Source organism: Poecilia mexicana, unplaced genomic scaffold (assembly GCF_051168715.1).
Source record: "Poecilia mexicana isolate PSO_F unplaced genomic scaffold, ASM5116871v1 scaffold_22, whole genome shotgun sequence".
NCBI lineage: Eukaryota > Metazoa > Chordata > Actinopteri > Cyprinodontiformes > Poeciliidae > Poecilia > Poecilia mexicana.
In genome coordinates this window covers 22,247,852-22,264,399 of record NW_028263391.1, presented here as the reverse complement: position 1 = coordinate 22,264,399, position 16,548 = coordinate 22,247,852, and the positions used below count along the sequence as shown (strand labels likewise).

Here is a 16,548-nt window from a genome sequence, read left to right as displayed (position 1 = left end):
GTGTGTGTGTGTGTGTGTGTGTGTGTGTGTGTGTGTGTGTGTGTGTGTGTGTGTGTGCCGTCTCCTTCTGTTCTGACAGCCTGAGAGTAAACAGAAACAATATTAATCCCCCCTTTTGCTCCCCCTGCCCTTGTGTTTTCGTCATTTTTAATAACACGGTTTCTATTCAACAATTAATCCAATTAACAAGGATTCAGATAATTAATGAACATGCGTTCAACCTCTTTTGAGGAGAGGCTGTTAGCACAGTCACAATGAGCTCGGAGAGAGCGCCCTGGGTTTTCGACTCAAAGTATGCTGATGGAGACAATCGGGCTCCTCGGCAGGGGCCCCGAAGCTTGTTGCGGCTCGCCTCGGGGGCCGCAGACAGAGGAAGTGAGCGGGAGCTGGTGATGATGAGGTATGGTTCAGTTCTGATAATGCCTGTGGCTGTGAAGGAGGCGAACAGCCTCTGATATACAAACAAGAACAACATCGCTCATTCTTTCTTCTGACTTGTGAGTTTGGGGACTGTGGGGAAAACGTGCTGGCAGAATCTAGGTCATTTACATCTTGAGGAAGGTGGGAGTGGAGCAGAAATTAAATAAATGCCTCTCTAGAAACTAAAACATACACAGACAATAAAGAGAAAGTACACACCAATCATTCATTGCAACATCAACAGCCACTTTATTATATACACCTTACTAGAAACAGGTTGGAGCCCGTTTTACCTCCAGAACTGTTTTAATTCTTGGTTTCACAGATTCAATAGTTCTTTGTCCAAATTAAAAGTTTCATGCAGCTGCTGCAGATTTGTTTCATCTGCAGCTGCGTTTCCATTACAAATGAGTGCAAGTCCTCGTAGAAAAAGCACAATTTTGCATTTGTGGTGCTTCCATTAAATAAGAAATTAAATTAAAATTTGTGAATAAGCTTGTAACGCAATGTCATGGCAGCGACGGATGTAAACACTTGCATGAGATACGTACATTTTTATTCCCTTCATATCAATTGAAGAAATTATGCAATTTTTCATAAACATAAATTTTATTTTGAGTTTTTACATTGTATTAGGTGAAACATTTCAATATATTATTATATCTGTTTAAATATACATTTTGGTGATCTACCAACTTTAAAGTCAATTTAATCACCTTTCCTGTTCAGTCCGATGCTCACTTTGAAGCCAACATCATCACATCATGTGATTGACTGATTCAGTATTTGTGAACTTGTGTACCTAATAAAGTGGCCAGTGAGCATGTCGCTTGTTTCACCAGCATGACAGAGGCCCAAATCTCTCGGAACAACCTTCTGTTGCATTTGTTAGCGACTGGAGATTGTTTATCTACAGATCACTGAAAGCAACACGAATATATGGAGGGTGAGAGCAAAACTAATGGGAAAGAAATAAAAGCAAAGGTAGCTCATGCTGGGCAAAGTTCGCTAACCCCACAGGGTTTACTTTGTAGTCTGTAAAGCAAAATTCAATAAGAAGCTTTAACTTGCTCTGTGCACGCCTTGTTTTTGATGCCATTATTGAAGAAACAATACAAATGCTTCAGTCATTAAGACAGGATGCAACATATGTGCCTGACTGTGTCGAGACGCAGCCTCAGGCCTCTCACTGAGAGAAATTAACCACACGGAAGAGATGTAGAAGGACTATTCTTAGTCTGGGACGATTTTACTACACATTCAATGCAAGACTGGGTTGACAGTTAAATAGCACACTCATACATATTCTATTTGTTTATATAAAAACAGTGATAATAACCTTTAAGAAACAAATCGTTATGCTGCGTTCGTAAAGATTCAATCAGCAAGCAGCAGATTTGGTGTTTCACACAACTCTGGGCGACAGAAATCTGTTGGCAGCACTGATGAACATCTCAGCCATCTGTCAGAGATTTTAATCAACCCAAATCGCTCTGTTCCGACTTCATTTTACCTCTCATTTTATTAAGCTTACAGAAACACAAACTGCGGTAATAACTAATGCTTTTAGCTGCAGGGCTTGGAGCAATTAAACAGATGCAGGCTCGCAGGAAAACCAAACGACTTCCCTGCACACGGTGAGCACTGGTGTTGGAATACAAACACAAATTTCAATTTATTTATTTTATTGGTATTTTTTATTTTATATTGTAGGTCAAATTAAAGTATGTCACTCATAAACATTAAGTTTAAGGAACATGAACTGTCAGATTACATGAAAAAACATCGATGAAACTCCAGTCTTATCATAGATTCTATTGGATATACATCTTGACTTTGACTAGGCCATTCCAATGCATGCATATGCTTTGATCAATGCATTTTTAGAATCATTTTCCAGATGGGAGCTGCACCTCCTTTCCAATCTCAATTGTTTTTACAGTCTCTGTTTAGCTCTATCCATCTTCACATCAACTTTGACCCCACAGTATGATGCTGCTACCACCATGTCCCAGGGTAACCTGGCTGAACACAAATATATGTCAGACTTTGAAGATCATAGAACATTTATTTTCCTTTACAGTTGTGCATTTTCTTTGTTTGGGTCTATCGTGAAATCACAATAGAATAAACTAAAATGTAAAAATGTTCAAGGGGTGTGAATACTTTTTGCTGTTCCTAGAATCTTGTCATTATTTTCTTATATTTTTACACTGGTAAGCACTTATTTTTAACAATTTTATGAGGTGAGAGAATTGTTTTGCAGGTCTATACCTGAAAAAGGTAGAAATGTTGCATCTGGGAACATAAATTAATTTATTCAGTTTCCAAAAATTGAAGTGAATCCTAGACTCTTAAAAAAAAAAGAAAGAGAAAGAATAGTATGGGTTTTGTTGTTGTTTCAGTTCTTCACAAATGAGACTATGCTGCAGAAAAAAGGTTATAGTTTCTGTTGGATTATTTCTGAACAATAAAAGGTGGCATGAGGAAAAAAATATCTATCACAATTCATTCAGCTGGTGCTACATTCCAGCTCTGCAGTGTTTCCAATAACCCTTTCCTCTCCGCCGTACACCGTTCTGTATTTTGTTAAAGGTCACCTTGGGTGTTGTAGAGTAGATGGTCCAATGGTTTGGCAATCTGGTGACGGAAATACCTGTTGGCGCCTGAGACATGGCGAGGAGGACAGCTGGAGCTACTTTGACAGACGGCTGAGATGGGAAAACCTCCCGTCTGGACTCCTACCTTTAACCTGCACAACACACGTAAAAATCACAGGAAGGGAAACTTAAAAGTGGCCGGAGATAAACAAGTTCCACACCCTCCTCATCCTCCTCCTTGTGGAGCGCTCGCTGGTGTCATTACAGCTCAGAGAAGTCCAGCTGACGCCGCGTCTGTCTCGAATTGTTAACAGCGAGGATCCGCTCCGCATTTGTTTACCTGCCTGTGTGAGCGTGCCCGCTAACCCATGGCGGGGAAAGAAATGAGTGTTTGTGAGAGATAAAACCTGAGAGGAGGAGGATAAAAACAGATCACAGAAAAAAGAAAGCGCTGCGAAGGAAGAGTGACAAAAGGAAAGAGGCAGAGGATTCTCATTGATTGAATCTGCCCAGAGAGGCATTGATACTGTGGCGGGGTCTGAAGTTTCACAGAAAGAATCAAAAACACTGAAGGATGAACCCACCGTTACACATACGTTCTGCTTTTAGCTTTTCTGCCATAAATGTTTCAGGTGATCAAATATAACAGACATAATGAATTAACTGTGATTGACCTCAGTTAATCTAGTCACACCCAGTTACGATTATTGCCAGACCTTAATCTAAAATGACTTATAGAACCTGTGAGACAGCATGAAGTAGACCAAATGATGTAAATAAAACACAGATACATGGAAATTCAAGAACTACAGAGCCCCTTAAGACACATGGGGGAAAAATGTTCTTTTGCGCTACCTCGCAAAAGTGTTGCGTTCCATCATAATAAGTTTTGCAAAAAATGAGCAAATACACCCAGGTCTGTTTTGTATACAGACACAAATGTCAGTTTAAAATTGCAAATATATACACATTTAAAGAGCCTCAGTGAAAGCGTGTTTATGTATTAATACTTTGGTGCAAAAAGGAATACAATACTTTTGTCAGGTAATGCAAAAGAAAAAGAAATCCTCCATGAGGGGACTCCGTAAAGAACAGACAGGAAACAAAGTGAACTATATCAGTCTGGAATAGGTTACAAAGTGATTTCTGAGGATTTTGAATTATTACTGCTAAGTAGGTAAATCTCTACTGCGCCATTCTGTTGGACACATCTGAGTTTCTCCCCAGATGAGGAAGGAGTCTATAAGCATATGTGAAAAAGAGCAATCGTTCCCAGGGGAGCATTTATTTCTGTTGCACATCACAATCCCCTCGCTGCAGATCCTAACAACCTGCCTTTTGAGAGGAAACCACAACCACCGAAATAAGAGCGACAGGAGAAGAAGAAGCGGGAGACAAAATAAAAAGAGGAAGTGAGCGATAAAGAGGAAGATGGATGAAGACTTCCTGAATGCTTAATAAATCTGTCACTGGTTGGAGCCGAAACGTGCAACGCACAATCCAGCTTTGATCAAGTGTGACCCTCGTGGATAAATTATGGGATTTTCAACATGGGTAGAAATTACAAGTAAACTGGGGCATTCCCATTCAGCTTGTTTGTTCAGATAAGGGAGTGTGGTGAGGTGACAGCTGTCGGCTCCATTCTCTTGTTTTTCACTCTGGAGGAAGAAAAAAAGCTAAGAATGTGGTTTCATCTTCAGTTTTCTCCTCCCTCTGTAGATAACAGATCCTAAATCTCAGCTCTTGGTTGATGCAATCTTATTCGCAAAGTGACACAACATCTCATTTCCCTCCGTCCGCCGTCTCGACGCAGGTCCCACAGCCTCTCCTTCTCTTCCTTTCTCTCCATGTTGGATTCCTTTTAGACTGTCGGTCTGTCGTTTTCTTAGGTGTAGCTAATCACTGTGTCTTTCCCTTTATTCAACATGTTCTCCTCAAACACAATCCAAAAACAGCATCATGCTGCTATAATTGTCTTTCCCTTCCATCCTCAGACTTGGCCTTTTCTCTGCCTTCCACGGTCTTTTTTCCCCCCTCGTCAACAGAAAGCTATCGCCATGTTTGTGTAGCTTTTGTTGTGCAGCTCAGTGCAGCATAAAAGCCTTTGTTGGCCTGCCATAACAGTGATGCGGCGAGACGAAGATGCACAAGGACAAACTTGAACTCCATGAAGCCCACTTTAAGAAAATTGCGTCTGATTGTGACGCAGCGCCTCAACCTGAAGGCAGCAGAGAGGAGCCAGACGTCCTGTGCTTATCTGAGCCATGCTGATCTGTGTGGCCGTGTGAATTCTGCACATCGTGGCAATGCTTGTGGTGCTTTCCACGGCGAGATGACTTGAATTTGTGCCTCAGTGGGAGCTATGGCCGGCTGTAGGGCAGCAGCAGCTGTTGTGAGAGGCGGCGCTAACTTAGCTAATAATAGTCGTAGAGCTGAGTGAGTGCCAATGGGCCCCACATCATGTAGAGTTGACCATCGGGGTCCAGTTGCAACGAAGAGCAGCAATCAGGTCAGGTCCTGGATTACAGATCATAGCTTCCCTGCTTGTAGGGAGGAAGGCCAGTGGAGGTCTGTGGAAAACATAAAAAGTTATTGCATGACACATGAATAAAGTCATGCCAAGAAACTATTAATTGTAGAGATACAAGAGGTTTTGATCACTTTTATGGAATGCTGCAACAAATAAGACTGTTGCAGCATTGCTAAATGCTAACATTATTTAGCTAAATGCTAAATAATGTTATTTTGAATTGGAACCAATTAAAAATGCAGTGTTTATGGAAACAAAGTAGAAAAGAAAAATATATTGTTGACCCGAAAACTGTCTCAAATGTTTACCTTCTAAAAAAATGCAGAACAGTTTCTTGATTACAGTTTATTTTGTTGGTCTAGAAAATGTTTTAGTCTCAGCAACAACAGAAACTTTATTTAAAATGCCTTCGTGTACTTAGTCATGAACGTGTCTGATTTGAGTAAAAATTTCAAAAACTCAGTTCACATTGCACAGATTAATTGCAGCGATATGCAACAGAATTATTGCTAATTTAATTGTATATTTACAGAGTAATAATGTGTTTGTTCCTCAGTACATATTACAATATTTTCCTGAATGCTGCTAAAACGTTGGTTTTTAAATTACAATTTTTATCATAGGCATGCATTTATGACACTGCTGAATTACAGATATATTGATTTCACCACAAGTACTTTTAATTTTTCAATAGGGTGCCGGTTTTCTAAGTATCCAAGCCCTCAGACAACGTTTTCCTTACTTTCCATGTAAATCATTACATTGTGGACTCACACTGGAGCTGGAGACCTTTCTATCAGTTCTATCATTTTGTATAACATAAAGTTCCACTTGTAGCATTTTTACTCCTTGTTAATTTTCGGTGGTGTTCTTGGCTGCCTTAGGCTTACCTTTGAACTTTGATGATAATTTACATTTTCTCATCCTCAGACATAAAAGTGTATATAAAGTATAAAGTATAAGGCCCTACAAGCCTGAAGAGAAATAAAAAAGGAGATGTTAAATTTTTTTTAAGACACATGATGTATAAAACTGATTAGTTTTCATCAACTCGGCATTTTATCTTAAATATCTTTTAATAAGAATGAACAAACAACATTTAAAATAAAGGAACAAAGGGCTTTGGGAATCCTCTTGGCTGAAAATAACAATGTGCCTTTATCTGTGACAGATAATATCTGCTGTTGGGAAGCAGAGCAGGATGTTATAGCCTGTTCTCTATGACCGCAGGAAATACACTGAATGTGCTGCAATTTATTTTCTGCTGTATAGTGGGGCACCTGCAGTCACAGAATGATCAATAGCTCATCATGAGGAAGGGGAAAAAGGTCAGAATATTATGATTAGAATCATTTTAACTCTACTGTAAACGTGTTGTTGGTGGTTTTTTCTCCTGTGTGAGAACATGGCGAGATAAGGAAGAAATTCAAGCAATGCCATGCTGTGTGTTTCTGGCCTGCAGGTCTGAGGCAGTCATGCGGCCATGCTGTTGATAGACCAAATAAACTTGATGTTTGCCTCCATTTCTGTTCATTTCCCAGCTCATTTTGTTAGGCGCATGAGCAATTACAGCTGGCTGCTGTTGTTTAGCATTGTTGGCTATTACTGTGTGTATGTCGAAATGTGATGTAATGTTTTGGGGGCGTAAATTCAATAATTTGTGGTGACTCCATCCTTAGGGAGGCTGAAAGAAATTCTCTATAATGTTAGCATTAAATCTTGAACACTGGGTGAATCAAAAATCTTATTTATTCAAGCAAATTCTATTCAGAAACCGAAACATGCCATATCAAAGTGACCTATTTCACATGTTCACTTCTGTTTATTATGATTCATTTTAGAGATAATATAAACCCAAAATTCACTTTCACTGAAAATCTGAATATAACATAAAAACAATAAAAAGGGTTTTTAATTCAGAAATGTCATGCAAGCGATTTGGAAGTTATCCAGCAGGCAGTCAACAGGCCGTTGCTAAAGAAGCTAGCTGTTCACAGATGTCAATGGAAAGTTAAGTGGAAGGAAAATGTGTGCCAGAAAAAGGTGCACAAGTAACAGGCGGTGACGGCAACCTTTAAAGTATTTTGAAGCAAAACTCATTCAGTAACATAAGGGAGAGTCACCAGGTGAGGACTGCTGCTGGACTCAGAGTTTAAACATACAGACGGATCCAGGACTTGTGCTAGAGCTCTCACATTTCTTATAAACTAGAGATGTCTCAAAGTGCCTTACCTAACCTGAAAAAAAATACTGAATTGCTGCTCAACGGTCCACAAAGTAAGAAAAGACATTTTTCATCATTTAGAAACCAAAGGAGCAGTGTCTGGAGAATCGGAGCTGCTTGAGATTCATCATGATGTTTTCATGATCAATGAAGATTTAAACCATGTTATCTGCTGTTGTTGATATATAGCAGATCAAAATGGCAGAAAATGCATTTTCAAATGTACTGATATTTATTAATGCTCTCAGGAAACTAATAGTGGGGAAAACAGCAAAAATAAAATGCCAGGGTTTTTTTTTTTTTACCATCAATAACTAAAACTTCTAACAATGAAAAATTAAAATTCTTATGAAATTTTCACAATAAATGATAAACGATTTGATGAATGCCCACCCAGGCCAACATTTACATTAAATCTCTGAAATCATCTACTTTTGGTAAAACTCTGATTTATTGCGATGCATCTGTGTGCAAAACCAAGAGAGAACAAAAAAAAACAAAACAATTAAAGAAAGCTCATAGTCAAACAATAATATACCATCTAATACGCTTTATTTTTTCTCTCTCACCATCTTTCTGTTTCCAAGCTCTCCTGCTGCTGCCAGCCTGTGGCTCAGTAAAATTGGACAGGTGAAGCGGGACAGCGGGGCGTCATTGATACAGTTCGACAGAACTGCAGGCTATTCAGGGTTCGATCTGCTCATTAACCGAGAACAGAGGTGAAAACGCGCCCTTCCCTCCCCTCCCCCCATCAAGGTGCTTGCTCTGTATTTGCTTTGCTTTTCATGCTCAGTTATTGAGGTAAAATATGCATTTTTTTTTTTTTTGGGTGAAAAGAGAACCTCCTTTCACTCGTTTCTTGTTGCCAAGATCAAGCAGCAGGCAGAGAGCAGCTCATCTGTGTGGAACGCCTATTCAGTAACATTCTTTTCAGGATGTGCTGAGGTTGAAATATGGGCATTATGAACCTGTCTTCTGGTTGAGAATAGATTCCTCCGCAGGCCTGTAAAGTTGCTTTTGCAGGAGACATGACTTATACTAAGAGACAGTGCAAGTGTCCTTGTGAGTTTCAGAAATCAATTACACTATGTTTCCCCTGTGGACTGCAGGGCCGTATATGTATATGTGTCAGAGTGGGAGAAATATGGCTGCTGAGTCGTGCGCTGTGTCTGCGGAAAAGTTTGACTTTAATGCATTTGGTGATAAACCGGCTCCAACGGCAGAAGATGCTTGCATAGTTACTGATTGGTCTTGGTGAACAAACAACGCGTCTCGGCTTCACGCGCAAACGCTAACAAATGAGCCCGCATGTGCTCACCAACGATCAGTGTGGGACACGCCGAGTTCAAAGCATGTTCACCAAACACGTGTGTGTGTGTGTGTGTGTGTGTGTGTGTGTGTGTGTGTGTGTGTGTGTGTGTGTGTGTGTGTGTGTGTGTGTGTGTGCATGTTAATCTGGAGGAATGCTGTCAGTCGTCATTGCTGAGCGTCGTCCCCTGCGTGTTTCGGCAGCCTCTGTCTCCAGCTGGGTTTGTGACAGAATGGGTACAGTAGTACAACACAAAACAATGCCACACTATCTGCGTCAGCGCAGTGTTGATCACATCTCTCTCTGAAACAGCATTTGGAGATTATCAAATTATATCTTTAGGTGTTTCATTAATGCATGCCTCACATCCACACGCAGGCTTTACAGGCAAAAGGAGAAGATAAATTACATGAATAAAAGTTTTCCTTTTTTCACTCCGGCTGCCTTAAATCTGAGCTCACAGTGGCTTCATTTTCCTCTGACTGAAGGAAAAACAAACACTTTATTCTGGAGTCAAGCACCATGGGAGGTAAGTGTTTGACAGTCAAAGAGCATCTTTGGTTTAGAAATGAATAAAACACTCTGAAACTTTGAAGCAAAACTCAAAGAATATTTTTTACAGCTTGTCCACACTGCAAAAAATACTAACTGTGACCAAATGAGATTCTAAAAAAGGTCATTTGCTGAAAGATCAACACTCTCTGAGCTGTTATTAAGCCAAAACTGTAGAAAAATATATTTTGCGTTTAAGGTTTATTTTATTTGTGTTTTTGCAACTGTATTTCTAATAGTGTATAAAATAAGCTTAAATGAAAAATCAGCAGAATGTGCCAATGTTTTGATCCAAATAATTGTCAAAATAATCATTGATTACTTAAGAAATTGTTAGTTGCAGCCCTATCTGGCACCGAAGCAGAACTTTTGAGTCCAATGGGTTTTGTGCCATCCACAAAATCCATTGGACTTTGGGTTGGAGCTGACCAATCATCAGGCAGGTAGTCATAATGGTATGTATGACTGGTGTATCTAGAACATTTAAGAAAAAACAGAAAAACAACATAAGAGAACCAGCAGCCTCCAAATGATTTTTTTTCCCATCTGGTCAGGAATGCTCTCCGAGTCAGAAGAAGATGGAGAAAAACAAATTAACTCAGCTCAGTCTGGGTCACGCTGGTGTGTGAGGTTAGCGTTAAGGCTCAGAAAGCACCACCTGCAGCCACGCAGCGCTGCTTAGCTTAGATTTGGCAAACGCCATCCTTCCGTCTGGCTTCAAACCCAGTGGACAAGCTGAATCTAATTTGGTCCTCTGCTGCTGACTGTAGGGACCGAGCGGCAGAAGAGTTTTTAACTGTTTGACTGGAAGTTTAATGAGGCGGCCCGTGGAGAGGAGGACGCACAACTTAGCGACGGCTCTGCTGCTGCACGATGCTGCACCGCTGCACACGAGGCATGAGCAATGACCTGGAGTGGTGCTGCACAGGTAGGAGTGTCAGTTTGTGCTGCCCAAAAAACAACAAAGAACCGCTAACTAATCAGCTCTGTGCTCACATTTTTCAGAGAGAGTTGGAGTTTTCAATCACAATTTACATCTGAAATGCAACAATACACTCATGACCGATTGTAATTGTAACAAGAAAGCTGTAAAGCCCTCCCTCTCCCTTCGGATACTCACACACACGCGCTCACACTCACACTCACAAAGACAACACAGTAAAACATCAGAAGCCTGGTGCGCTCGGGGAACTTGTTATCGAAAACACATTCCTGAGGTTTTCAGCTTCCACCCCTTTCCTTTCCATCAGCACACACACACACACACACACACACACACCCACACACACACACCCACACACACACACACACACACACACACACACGCACACACACACACACACACACACACCAACGCAGATGGTGACTTTATCAGCTCACTGCAAACTGCCAATCTCTTGCCATGGCACTCGGGGCTCAAAATACAATTCTTTTTTTTTCTTGAACAACAAGACAGGAATGGACCTGCACGCCGGCGTCAAAACTTTGTTCAACAAATAAAGATTTGCTTGCAAAAATATCCTGGAAAGCAAAAGGATTGATTTTATTTCTGGATGCTGTAAAACTGAAGAAAGAGAAACAAACCAGTGTTTTGATCAAAAAGGGAGCTGCAGCAAAACAGATATAGATCCAGAAGAGAAGGAGAGAAAAATTAAAGGGAGCAGTTACATGTGGTTTGGCCCCCCACCCCCTCTTCACCAGTAATTAGACCTGAAGTGAAAAGCAGGAATTAAAACCTGACGACTCCTCTCCAACCGCCCGTCCTTTAGTCCTTCTCAATCTTTTCTAATCTCTCATCTTCCCTGCCTTACCACCCATCCATGGCCTCCTCATTAAAACACTCAAAAAGCTGGTCTCATAAAGTGGGCAGAAACACTCCTAAGATCTGAGTCTATTGCACTTTCTTTCTGTTTGGGGCTCACTGGACATGAGAGCAATGCAGGAAACCATGTTCAGTCCAACTGGAAACTTTTACAGCTTCGGCTTTATTTAGCTGCTATTTACTGTTTTCTTTTTAGAGAGTCCATTTACATGAAGGAATGCAGATTTTAGAGGCTGTCTTTTCAGCCATTTTGGAAATCAGGCACCAGCTGCCCACATCACAGACTTCTACACTCAACTAGTGAGCAAACAGTTACAGCGCTCCGCAGTGCACACCAGGGGCCTCATGTCGCTGGGGGTTACATGGCACAGCAACGGAAAATGGTGCAGAAACTATAGATAGTTTTCAAACATTTTTACACATAAAATCTGAAAAGTGTGGCTTATAATTTGTATTTATCCTCCCTGAGTTGATAGTTTGTTGAATCACCTTTGAAGCGTCAACTGGGGTATGTCTATCAGCTTTAAACATGAAAACATGGAGAGTGTACATTGGTTTTTAGGTTTTGTCACAGTTTCTTAGTTGGATTTATATCTGGGCTTTGACTAGGCTGTTCTAAGACATGAATTGTTCTGATCTAAATCATTCCACAGCAGCTCTGGCAGTATGTTAAGGGTCTTTATCCCATCTCTAACAGGTTTTCCAGGACTGGCCTGATGTCAACTGACTGGCTTTTCTGTTTTTTCTAAAGAAAAGCATCTCAACTGCATGATGCTGCCACCACCATGTGCCAAGGTGGAAATGGTGTTCAGGATGATTTGTATATTCTGTTAGTGTAAAACAATAAAATCACATCAAAATACCACCAGGTTTGAGGGAATTTGCTTTTGAAAAACTTCAAGGAACATGAAAACCTTTGCAGAGCACTAGCTGTGTTTAAACAAGAAACACAATTAAAATTACATGTGAATAAGTCTGTTCACATGAGAAGTCATTAAAAACAGGCCATCATCCTTGTCTGCCAGTAGTAGACTTGTGTGATGCAAAAAACATGTTTCCATAGCAGTTTTGCAAAATACTCTAATTATGATAGAGCCAAAAAAAAAAAACTCCTCATAGTGCAAAAAAAAAAAAAAATTAAGATTTTCATAAATTGGTGTGCTTTCACTAAACAAATACATTTTTGTAATTCCCACTTGTGCAATGTACACACAGATAGTGGAAAAAATACAGATAGGACTGTGAGGTGGTGTAGTGAGAGTTTCTCTGCCATGTTGGTTTTCTGACATCTTACATTCCAGTAGCCAAAATGTTCCTGGTTTTACACAGAACTGGAAACACACCTGCACTGAATTAGACTGCACCAACAGGGCAAACAAACAACAAAATCTAAAAAAAGAAACAGGAATAAGATTATTAATCTAATTTACAAACTCATCTACACAACTTCATGGTTTACAAACTAAAACATTTAATACTGGGCTTCTCAAAAAGAAAACTTAAAAAAAAAAAACTAAATGCAATATAAAAAGAAAACCCTCCATTTGGTTGTACCCAGTGATGACGGCAGTGACATCATACACCCATTTAAACAGGAAATGCTGTGCCGGCTCCTCCTATACACCTGCTCAGGCTGCAGCAGCTAAAGGAACAAAAAATGGCGAGCATAAAAGAAACAAGCAGAACAAATTTACCAGACATGTAACAGAAGAAACAGATTGATATTTATCTAACGGTTTAAAAGTGTTAGCTTTAAAAAACATGAATGGTGACATAATGCTACCACAAACAAACCTGGAGAGTTAACAACAGCAATGTTCAAACCAAAGCAGTATAAAAAGATGAAATAAATCAGAAATATGTTTAAAGTAAATAATGCAAACTGGGGACTGAAAACAATGTGCTTTTATTAGTAGAAGGTAAAGATCTGTGACTCGAGTCATTTGGGTTTTGCTGTGTGTTGGCTGGAAGCTCACCGCCCTGCAAGAGGAGAAATGAGGAGCTAAATCCAGCCCAGAGGGAGAGTTTGGCCTGCAGACGGAGAACATGGAGATCTGGGAAAAAGGTGCAGCCTGGGACCCAACAAAGATCAGACCAGTTTATGGAGGCCTAGGGGTGAAGGCTTGGAGGGGGCGAGAAGGTCTTGCATGGGGGGAATTTTTGCTGTTGCCATATACTGAGCCTTTCAGCTCCAAGTGCACTTCTCTGCTGAGCTGTTGAAGGGGCAGCAGCTTCAAAAGGAGGAGGGCAGGGGAACTCACAGAGATTCTCAATATTTAAAGAGCAGAAAAGGGAGAAGTGTGTTTAAGGAGGGATGGAGGGCAAAGGAAGAGAAGGAGAGGAGGGTGTTAAAAGCTGCCTCTGTGAATGTCCTTCAGCAAAATATCTTCAATTTCAACTTCTCTTTCCTTTTCTTTCCCCACCACGTCCTTTTATTTTCCTTCCTTGCTTTCCTGAAATGTGTGCTGCGTTGGGCAGAAACTGAGAAAAAAAAATCTTTAAAAACAATAAAAACTCTTGCCCTGCGAGCTGAAGGGGGGCCGCTTGGCAGGAGCTGGATGTCAGCTTCTCCCGCAGCAGAGGAAGGGTCGATACAGGCCGGAAGACACTCAGCGAAGCAACATTTGCAGAACAAACCGCAGAAGAACCTCTGTATCAATCTATGCAGCAATCTGTCCATTCATTTATCACTTCAATCTGGCAACAGTGGCTGTACCACTCCAGCTCTGTTGTGATTTCTGGCAAACCGCAGCAGACCACTAAACTACACAAAACAACAGCTGCAGCCCTGTTCCTCCTCCTTCTTCATCCTCTTCCTCCACCCTGTAGTCCCCACGGTCCTAAACAATCTGTCTTTCCACATCAAGCTGAAGACAAGTCGCCACAGATGGAAGAAGTTCTCAGGGTTCCTCCAAATGTGCAGACCTCAGAGGGTTTATTGGCCATCTCGCTACACCACAGCTGTCCTGTCTGTCACCCAAAGACTGATTTATGTCCATGTTTTTTAGGACGTAATCCCCCATTTTTCTGCAAAGAAGCGAGTGACACACACAGACCGCAGCAGCAGCAGCAGCTTTGGGAAATAAAACTCCGGAAAGCAGAGTTGATTCAACATAGCATCAGCCCACCTGCCATTGTTTCTAATCATCTTACCCTGATTGTGGAGGCTCCTCATGAAAGCAGCTTATTGAGGAGGCCACCCAGCACAATGGCTCTTTCATCACGGCAGCAGGATGCGTGAAGAGGAGATTCACTGAGTCTGAGATTCTGTTTTTTTTTTTTATCCAGGAGGTTTGTCCTTGCTGGAAAAGGGAAACGAAGGAATGCAGAGTAAGCTGAAACAGCTTGAGTTCCAGGAATATTTTCTCCACGGCGGTACAGTGGAGTAAGCTTGTTGCCATTCTCACTTATCACCTCCCTGATAATACTCCAGCTGCATATTTTCAGAGCTTGTTGTTATCTTAGCACATATTTCACATGCACATACTTCCACCTTTCCCAGAAGAAAATGTATATGTAAGCGAATAAAAATAAAATAATCAACATGTGGCACCAGGAATAATGGCTTAAAAGCATGCCGAAGGTTGTTTTCGTGCCTCTTCTTGCTCAATTAGATTTTTTGGATTCCGTTTTTGTTCAATGAAACCATGCTTGACGGACAATCAAAGAATAGAGGGGCTCAGTGCTGGTGCGTGTGTGAGACAGAGTGTGTAGGCTGCAGGAAAGAGGTGATGAGGAGTGGATTGGACCGCTGGAGTTGGTCTGTGCTTAACAGCAGGGCTCTAATTAAAAGGGCCTCACAGTTGGGCGACAGGCAGGCTTCTCATAAAGAGACTCACACTCTGGCAGAAAGGTGGGAGAGACCAGGTGTGTGTGTGTGAAAAGGAAAGGAAGAGAGAAAGTGGGGGAGAAGGAAGGAAAGAGTGTGTTGATGTGCCCGTAACTACAAGTGTGTCTGTGAGGGAGGAAGACGAGGAGGAAAAGACCGGCCCAACAATGTTTATGTAGAGATCAGCAGAAAAACTTCTAGAGAGAGAATAAGTGTGCTTAGATGTTCCCTGTGACATGCAAAGAAGGAACTGGGAAGCAACAGAAAACCTCAGTTTAAGAAAAATACTGGTCCACGTTTGTAAATAAATAAATAAAAAAAAACAATATCTCATAAGGAAATGAATTTCTGCTAATTTATAAAGCGTCAATTCACAACAAATCATTCAAACATCGTGAAATTCAATGACATACAGTATTTGATCATTATGATACAGTTTAGTCAGCTCAGTTTATTAAACCAGTATGAACCCAGACAACTCGACTGAACTGGACATTTATCAATAATCTGAAAGTGAACAGGCATGAGGCCACGGTGGAAAGAAACGTCTCCAGCAGAGCAGTTTGAGTCACGTGCTATGTTTTTTATTTATTTTTTATCTGGCGCATACGCCCTTCTTACCAATGCCACCCTGGGCAAGTGCCCATGACTGCCAGACAGGGAGAATGTGAATTTATCAGCCACAGTAGCTAAATAGCATTAATTTAAAAACAACAGAATACATTTAATGCTTTAATTAGTCCTTTAAAGACAGTGACTGTAGCTCCCAATGACATAAACACAGGCCTAACAACAAAGAGATTTGTTCAAAAGATAATATTTTTACTGCTGGAAAATACGGATGTGATTAAAATCCTTTTGCTCTGCTGGAAATTAAACAGTTAATGAGCTGACCTTCAAAATGTAAAACGACCCAGGGATCACTGCACAGATGAAGGGCTTCGGCTGAGCAGGATCCCTGCTGCAGGGTCTCCAGGCTGCCATCAGGCCAGTGTGTCAGGATGAATCCCTGAGAGAAAACAACATTAAAACCAGGTTTTTAGAGTTTTATAGAGTTATTGTCTTCAGCGTTTGATCAGCTGCAGAAGAATTGTTTGACTTTAAATGAATTTGTCTGGTTGTTTGCATTTTCAGGCTCTACTTACAACCTGACTGTGATCCATCAGGGTGAAAGTTCTCAGAATATGATGAAGAGCGTGTTTACAAGGTGTCCAAAAACTGTTGAATTTTGAAAAATAAAAATGAATATCCTGCCTAATTTC

General features: G+C 40.8%; 1 long non-coding RNA gene across 1 annotated transcript; it reads left to right on the top strand.

Moving 5' to 3' along the window:
- Positions 1 to 9,367: 9,367 nt before the first annotated feature.
- On the top strand, positions 9,368 to 12,955 carry LOC148152848 (uncharacterized). Its single transcript, XR_015761989.1, has 2 exons — positions 9,368 to 9,612; positions 10,406 to 12,955. It is a non-coding gene; the product is annotated as an uncharacterized LOC148152848 (long non-coding RNA).
- The last annotated feature ends 3,593 nt before the right edge of the window (positions 12,956 to 16,548 follow it).